This window comes from Pteropus vampyrus, unplaced genomic scaffold (genome assembly GCF_000151845.1).
Source record: "Pteropus vampyrus isolate Shadow unplaced genomic scaffold, Pvam_2.0 Scaffold160, whole genome shotgun sequence".
NCBI classification, from domain to species: Eukaryota; Metazoa; Chordata; class Mammalia; order Chiroptera; family Pteropodidae; genus Pteropus; species Pteropus vampyrus.
The window spans coordinates 2,029,274-2,038,606 of NW_011888941.1; the positions used below are offsets into that span (position 1 = coordinate 2,029,274).

At 33.2% G+C, this 9,333-nt stretch overlaps 1 pseudogene; it reads left to right on the forward strand.

Annotated features, from left to right (window-relative positions):
- Positions 1-7,093: 7,093 nt before the first annotated feature.
- Positions 7,094-7,212, forward strand: LOC111745689 (annotated as a pseudogene).
- The last annotated feature ends 2,121 nt before the right edge of the window (positions 7,213-9,333 follow it).

A 9,333-nucleotide genomic window follows, 5' to 3' on the forward strand; every position in this document is an offset into this window, starting at 1 on the left:
TTCCGAGCCCTTGTTGTCACATGCCATAAGATTACTAATGACAATTTTCAGGTTATCTAACCAGTCAAGCATTCAGCCATCCACGAATGTGGCTATGTTTATTATTAATGAAGTTGCACAAATCTGAGTACATTGTCATACATTTAAATTCTCAAATATTGTGATGATATAAACAACATACGAGAAAAACGTTTTTCTGAAAACATATAAAATTAATTTTCTTTTGCCTGACATGAATTAATTCATACATATATAAGTCAACAAATATTTTGAGGGCCAAATGTGTTTAAACTTATGAGAGCAAGCATAGAAAATGTATAGGTTTAGTGGACAAGAGAGATATTTAAATAATTACAATACCATGAATATTATCATTGATCTGAGTATAAAATTTTGGTAAAATAGAGGAAAAGGGGGTGTGTATATGTTTTTCTGGAGAAGTCTGCAAAAGAGAAATGGTTTTTGGAAATGGATGTTGAAGACTAAGTATGATCTCATAGGCAGACAAGGTGTGTGGGTCATCTGAGACAGAAAAGATGACATGAATGAAATCAAAGACACTGGGAAGTACTTGTTATTTCTGAGAAGAGTTCACTTTGACTTTCTAGTCCAGCAGCATACAGAGCTCAGTGAGTGGACCAGGAACTTTAGCATCGTGGGAAAGATTGTTCAAATGTAAATTTTCAGGACCAATTTCAGTCCTGTTGAAACACTCTTTGGCGTTGGGACAGAGAAATCTATGGTTAATATTTCTCCAGGTGATTCTTATGCATAGGAGTCTAGTATAGGAGAGTGGTTCTCAGTGGTACAGTGTGTCAAAGCCATCCTTAAGGCTTGTTAAGAATGCTAATTTTTGGTCCCCACCCCTGAGTTTCTGATGCCATAAGTCTGAGGTAGACTTCAGAACTGCATTTCAAACAAGTTCATGGATTGTGTCAATGCTGCGGGTCCAGCAACCACAGTTTGAAAACCACTGACTTAAGGGTGTGAGTAACTGAAAATGAATTTTCCAACTTAAGTTGGGGCCATTATTACAACAGGCGAAATTCTAAAATGGCCCACAAGAGTACTGACTCTTGGTGTACATATACCGTCTTCCTGTTAATCAAACTGATTTTATTATATGTACTACTTCTTTGGAGGGATTTTGCAGATGTAGTTAAGATCCCAATCCATTGAATTTGAAATAAGGAAACCCAGGAAAGCCTGAACAAATCACTTGATCACCATCAATCTAGGTCTAAACGTCAAAGATGGGGTAAGTCAGGGATTTAAAATAGATAAAAATTTAACATGTCATGGAGGGGACTGTGTCAAGGAATTCCAGCATCCTCTAGAAGCTGAATGTAGCTCTATGCTTTTTCACTAAAAACAAGAATAAGCCTGGAAGCATATTTCTTTTTCCCTAGAACCTCAAAATGATAACTTAATCTGCTCGAACACCTTGATTTCATCTTTGTGATACCCCAAGGAGAGAAGCCAGCCAGGACATCTCACACTTTTGGTCTACTGAACTGTTGGTGTTATTTTAAGCCACTAAGTGGGTGGTAAACTGTTATGCAGCAATTGAAAATAAATTTAACAATAAATATCATCTTTAAAAAAGTTGTACTTCAAGGTTGATTCCTAAAAACTGGACAGTCATTAAATATTTTTAAGCAAATGTATATTTCTTTTTTATTTATTAATATTATTGGGGAGACATCGGTTAATAAAATTGAATGTTTCAAGTGTACAATTCAATAATACATCATGCATATATTGCATTGTGTTCACCACCCAAAGTTAAATTTCCTTCCGCTACCAAATATTTGACATCCCTTACCCTTATCTACCTTCCCCCTCACCCACCTTTCCTCTGGTAACCACTAATCCACCGTCCGTGTCTTTGAGTCTTTGTAAATCTTGAGATTATCATGCTAAGCAAAATAAGTCAGACAGAAAAGTCAAGAATCATATGATATCACTCGTATCTGAGATATAAAACTAACAGTAACGAACAAACATGACAAACAAACAGACATTTCTTTATTTTCGTGTTTTCAAAGTCTGACTCTTAGGACCATAAGGGAAAAGATGTAAAGAATGAAAGAGGGGAGAGGAGAAAACCAGTTTTGAGGCCATTATAAAAGTCCATGTAAAGCAAATGACAAATATCTGAAGAGAGCAAGTAGCAGTGGGCATATTAGAAATGGGATATATTTGATGGACTTAGTTTGAGAGACGAGCGGGAGGAAGTGGTCAAGGGGATTTACAGGGTTTATTAAAGCCCAATGAGAGCAAAAGCTCTAAAAAACAGGAAGCAAGTTTTTCAGCAAGTTTAAAAATAATAATGTATTACTTTTATTAAGTTTTCAAACTGAGGAAATTTGGTAAGGGAAGTCTAAAGTTAATCATTCTCCCAAAATAATTTAAAACCAAAACTAAAAATTGTTTTGTATGACCTATTACTAATCAAATCGCATCTGCTTTTCTTCTCAATGCCTACCTACCTTTTCTTCAAAATCTGTGCAATATACCTTAAATTTCATTAAAATTTAATTTTTTTTCTCAAGATGGAGACATGAAGACGTGTAGTAGTCATGGGTCAAAGAATTGAGAAAGTTTCAAAATAAATGTTTCTGCAAATGAGCCATATGCCCTTGGGTTAAAGGACAATGAGAAAGCCTTAACCAGTCATATGGTTTTCAGCTCTTAACCTGATAAATGACAGGTCAAGGAGGGTTGTCTTTAATAGTACCTTCCTCAGTGAAATATCACTTTTTCCTCAATGTGTCCCCTGTGTGAGCTAATTAAAATCACGTTTTGCCACAATGTCAGCACACTAAGTTGCTGACTTGCTTGTTGTCTCAGCACAAGGTACGAAATTAATGCTGTCATGATAAATCTGGGATCATAAGGGCTCTGTGACATGGCATATGATGTCTACTCTTCGCAAACCACAGTTCTAGTTTTCCCCCACACTTATTTGTTATTAGCATTCTCATATCATACATGGATAAAAATTAAATAAGTTGAAAAGACATGACTGCTGTTTTGTTGCCAAATTCAGAGAAATAATTTCTATCTTTCTATCTCCCAGTTCTACGCAGTGGAAACCAGATGTTGTCACACAGATATACATTTTTAACAACTATTGAAGACTATACTTGATAAATACCATGTAGTCCAGATTACAGAATATCTGGAAAGTAATAACAAGTTAAATAATACACTATAAGTATGTATTAAAGCAACATTAATAATTATCCCATCTTTCTCGTACATTCCTCGCCTAAACAATTAAATCGATAGTAAGAATTTGTTGTATACGCTCCTTCAATTGTTACCTTGCTCAAAAATATTTTCTTGATCTATTTTTGATTTTTTGAGGAACCTCAATATTGTTTTCTATAGTGGCTGCACCAATTTGCAATCCCACCAAAAATACACAAAGGTTCCCTTTTCTCCAGATTCTCACTAACACTTGCTGTTTGTTGATTACTGATGATAGCCATTCTGACAGGTGTGAGGTGATATCTCATTATGGTTTTAATTTGCATTTCTCTGATGGTTAGTGACATTGAGCATTTTTTTTATATGTCTGTTGGCCATCTGTATGTTCTTTTTGGAGAACTGTCTGTTAAGGTCCTCTGCCCATTTTTTAATTGTATTGCTTGTTTTCTTGGCATTAAGTTGTATGAGTTATTTATAAATTTTGAATAATCGTATGGGTTATCATTGGTAAATATCTCCTCCCATTCAGTAAATTGTCTTTTTGTTTCGTTGACCCAGCAATTTCAAAAAGATATATGCACCTCTATGTTCACTGCAGCATTATTTACAATAGCTAAGATATGGAGCAACTTAAGTGCCCATCAGTAGACAATTGAATAAAGATATGGTATATACAAAATGAAATATTATTCAGCCATAAAAAAGAATAAAATTTTCACATTTGTCACAACATGAATGATCCTAGAGAGTATAATGCTAAGTAAAATAAGTAAGATAGAAAAGGCAAATACCATATGATCTCACTTAAATGTGGAATCGAAAGAACAAAATCAATGAACAAACAGAGCAGAAACAGACTCATCGATACAGAGAACAAACTGACGGTTGCCAGACGGGAGATGTGTTGGAGGGCTGGATGAAAAAAATGAAGGGATTAAAAAGTACAAACTGGTAGTTAAAAAATATTCATGGGTGGAAAGTACAGCATAGGGAATACAGTCAATAATATTATAATAAATGTATAATGCCAGCTGGGTACTAAACTTATCAAGGGACCACTTTGTAAGTTATATAAATGTCTAATCACTATACTGTACACCTGGAACTAATATAAAATAGTATCAAATGCCAATTGTAATTAATTAAAAATATACATGTTGATATACACATGGTTAATAAATTATTGAAAGAGTAAGGTTCTTTTCTTGATGCAGCTATCTTGATCCTTATCAATAAAACTAAATTAATAGATGATCTTTCATCCTATACCATGAAGACATGTAATTCTTATGTGTATCTGTGTACAGTATCTAATACCTGAAAAATATTGACAATAAGATATATGAATACATTAAAAAATAGATATGATTCGTCATTATGCTACTTATATTTTTGTTTGAGTTTTTTATTCCAATTGTTATAAAATAGAAAGACTTGGTTTAATTAACTTTTACGCATGTGTTCCTCAGCCTCTATTAGCTGAGGAACAGATCTTTGTGAAAAGCTACCAGATTTTATCACATGCAATCCTGGAAAATTTCCTGACTTAAACCCTACTATCTATTACATTGACAACAAAAGTGTCAATGAAAAGACAATAAATAGATTTATCATTGTATTATTACTTGCATTATGAATAATTGAAAGAAATTTATTATACTATAAGACACTATGAAAATTATATAAATAGTATAGAAGAGAAGGGAATTTTCTTTTCCATGGTATATTTTTAATAATGTTATCTTCAAAACAAAGAACAAAGTCATTGAAACCTCTGATGTATACAATGTTACCAAGAAAATTATTTTTAAAATAATCTATTAGTTATTGATATACACAAAACTTAGTTTTACTTGCTATGAAATTGACAGACGCATTTACAGTGAATTTTAGAGCTGTTAGATGTTAAATGTTAGAAAGTAAAACTGTCTCAAGAATTTACTGCATTTCACTTATACTGCCACTATTCTTAGCCTTTTTATGAAAAGAACTAGAATAGAAGGTATTACTTCTGTGTAAACTACATTATTTCTTTTCTTGAAAATCCCAGACACATCTTGATCTACTGGTTGACTAAGTGAGACAAGCCTTTAACCATATATCTGTAACCTTATCGCAGGTTACAGATAACCTTATCTCCTTTTCCTTCAACTAAATTGTTCTACTCCCAGCACTAATGCAAAGTAGAAGTTATCTAAGTAGGGAATTTTTTAAAATATACAGATTTTTCAAAGTTAATACATTTAATGCTATGCATTTTGGCCAATATCAGTGCTAACTGCACAACACACACACACAAAAACAGTTTCTAGTTAAAAATATTTACAGAATCAATAAAGAAGGAAAAAAATTTGTTGGAATGCCACAAAAGTAAATAAGACAAGATGACTGTGCTGGAGATTTGCTTATTTATTCATGCTTTTACTCAAATGTTAATTTTCCACATTCACATGATTTTGCTCCCCACAAAATCCATATAATAAATTATTGTAGTTCATAAGATTATCAGTGTTTAGTAGTTATCATTTCTTGATTGTCTACTATATGAGCCACACTTTCCAAATATTACTTTTTCTTGTTAGAAAGACTCTGGTAAGCAGATGAAGAAACTGGTTCGAAGAGAATGAATCACACAGATTTTAGAAGACAAAGCCTGAATTGGAAGCTTGTAAATATGATGCCCATGACATATTAAAGATGGCCACTCTTTTCAACTAGAGATGAAGTGAATTTATCTAACTGTACCTGGGTAAAGCATGTGATTGCTTTAATTAAAGAAATAAATACATTGGAAGTGGTGTCTTGCCAGTTGAGTATCTCCCTTAATCGGAACATTTGCTCTTGGATGCTCTCGCTAGGAATCCAGACACCACATGTAGCTTTTCTGGTCAATAGCTATAGTTTGATCCCAGTTTACGACTATTTGTCAGCCATCTAAGCAAGCTCTCTTGGATATCCAGACAGTTGATCTTTAGTTCCAGCCTACATTGCTTATAACAACATCGAAAACATCACGAGAATACCCAGTTGAGCTTAGTGGACTTACAGAACTGTGAGTGATAAAAATAAATTATTATTTTAAGCCATTGAGATTTGTGGTGCTTTGAAGTACAACAATGGAAAACCAAAACTATTTAAAAACTGATGATTTTTCACTAATATTTCTGTCTGGTAGGGAATATGAGACAAGTTTACAGCTAACCGAAATGAAAGAGAAGACAGCATATCAGTGAGATAGTAAGGGAAAAAAAGAACACTTTGAGATAAAGAAGGATAAGAAAAAGAAAGTGAAATCTGGTGGTGGGGAGTGATGGTAGAGGTTGAGGAAGATTTCATAGAACTACACTTTATTCTTGACATAGTTAGTGCTACTCTTAGTGTTTAGAATTCAACTTTGTCCTATAGCCTTTGGCTTCACTTTCAATTATTTTGTTAGGCAAAAACTTACCACTTTCAAAAGAGCATTTTAGAACTTGATCTCTTGTCTAGAATGTAGGTCGATCAACCCCGACTTTCAAAGGAGAAATAGGAGAGAGAGGGAGAGGTCTTCGGTTTGGTTGCTGCCTAGAGGACAGACATTCCCTGAAACTAGTAAGGAACCATCACAATACATTATTCTTAATACAGTGAAAATGTGATGATGCAGAAAAAATACACGGCTCTGTGGGAAGAAGTCAACTATTGTATCCTTTACCAAAAGCCAGAATGCATTGGCAGGTTCACTTGACTTCAGTCAAATAAAGATAATAAAATACATTTCTTTCTCATTCTTTCTCTTCTTCTCTTCCTCCCTCTCTCTCTTCCTTCCTACCTTTTCTTTTTCCTTCCTTCCTTCCTTCCTTCCTTTCTTCCTTAACAATAAGAAATTCCCTTCTAAGTCTATGGCCAAACTACCCTGAACAAGCCCGATCCAGTCTGATCTCGGAAGCTAAGCAGGGTCGGACCTGGTTAGTACTTGGATGGGAGACCACCTAGGAAGACCAGGTGCCATAGGAGTAAAAAAGAAATAAATAAATAAAAATAAATAAGAGATTGTAAGCTGGCAAGGTCATTGAAATCTGTGAGGTCAACCAAAACTTGCCTTGCAAAAAAGTTAAAGAAAAAAAAAAAGAACCAATATGGCACATCTCCTGGCAAAATGCAGTAAATGTATAGCCAATCAAAATAAATATAAACATTAAAATGATGCAGCCTACTGCTGCATACCAACCGAATATCATCTCTCTCGGGTTTGCTTCTAAACTGCTTATTGGAAATTCTTTTGACTTAAGTGTTGATCTACCACCTTATTTTGTGTTTCTCCAATGCTTTTTCTTCTTTCTTATTTTCCTGTCTCCTATTAGAATTCAGTTTAACTCTCTCTCTTTCTTTTTTTTCAAAGTATACTTGACATACAATATTATATTAATTTCAACTGTACAACATAGTAATTTGACATTTATATGCCTCATGATGTAATCACCTTAAGAATAGTAATCACCTGTCACCATACAAGGTTATTATGATCTTAGTGACTATATTCACTATGCTGTACATTACATTCTCCATGACTTATTTATTTTATAAGTGGAATTTTGTACCCATTTCTCTTCTCTTTTTTCACTCATCCCACACACCCCCGCCTTTGGCAAACATCGGTTTGTTCTTTGTATCTGTGAGTCTGTTTCTGTTGTTTTGTTTTGTTTTAAATTGTACATATAAGAAAATCATATCTTCCTTACTTGTCTGGAAGATATATGCCCAATTTATCTGTTTGCACATTTATTATTCATCACTTATAATATTCCATTCACTGCTTAGCTTCTGGAAATGCAACAGTAAATAAGTCAGGTAAAAATTTCTTCCCTCCTTTTATTTTAGTATGGGGAAAGAGGAAATAAATAAGTGCAAATTAACATATACATACTTTACAAGATATAGACTTTTGATTATCTATTTTCAGATCTTGAACTACAAAAATATTTTAAAGTAGTAATTACTTTGCAATCTTGAGATATCTTTATTTTAAAATTATTGTTGTTATTTATTTTAAATCATCTACAAGTTTTCAATTTCTTTTCAAGTTCTTTCTATGGATGTTCTATGCCATACTTCTGTGTTCAATTTTTGTGAGCTCAATGTTGATGAGTGATATATTTATTCAGTCTTTGTTGTTCTTCAAGTTTACCATTATGTATCAAGATTTTGATTTGTTTTATGCATTCTTCTCAGAATGTTTGCCTCTATCTTCCAATTTATGAATTCTCTTTTCAGCTGTGTCTAATTTCTTGTTATCTCATTGTGTATGTGTTGTATTGCTGTTGCATAAAATTGTCACACATTTAGTGGACTAAAACAATACAAATTTATTATTTTAAAATTCTGTAGGTTAGAAGTCTGGCATGGGTGTGAATGAGCACAGATTGACATGTCAATAGGTCTGCATTTTTTTATGGAGGCTGACTGCAGTCCTTGTCTTATAGACCACTTTCTTTGTCTTCAAATTAAGAAAGAGCACGTCAAGTCTTTTTCACATTGTCTCTGTCCTAGGCCAGTGGGAAAAGATTGTCTAATCTTCTCTTTACAGACTAGAGAATCTTTTAAATCTGCAGAGATTCATTTATTTGTTAGTTTGTTTGTTTTTATTGAGGTATAATCCATGGACAACATTATATTAGTTTCAGGTATAGAACACGATAATTCAGTATTTGTATATATTGCAAAAATATCACCAACAATAAGTCTAGTTAATATCTCTCTACATAGTTACAAAATTCTTTTTTCTTATGATATGAACTTTTCAGATATATATTCTTAGCAACATTCAAATAAGCAAAACATTATTATTAACTATAGTCACCACGCTGTATATTATATCTCTATGACTTATTTATTCTATAATTGGAAGTTTGTACCTTCCCACTCCCTGCTTTTGGCATATATCAACCTATCCTCTGTATCTAGGAATTTGTTTTCTATTTGTATTTTCTTTTTAATTCCACAATAAGTGAAATAATGTGGTATTTCTCTTTCTCTGTCTGACTTATTTCAATTAGCACAATGCCCTCATCTACCAAGATACACCTATGCCCTCAAATATACCCATGTTGTAATAAATGGGAAGATTTTATTTTTTAT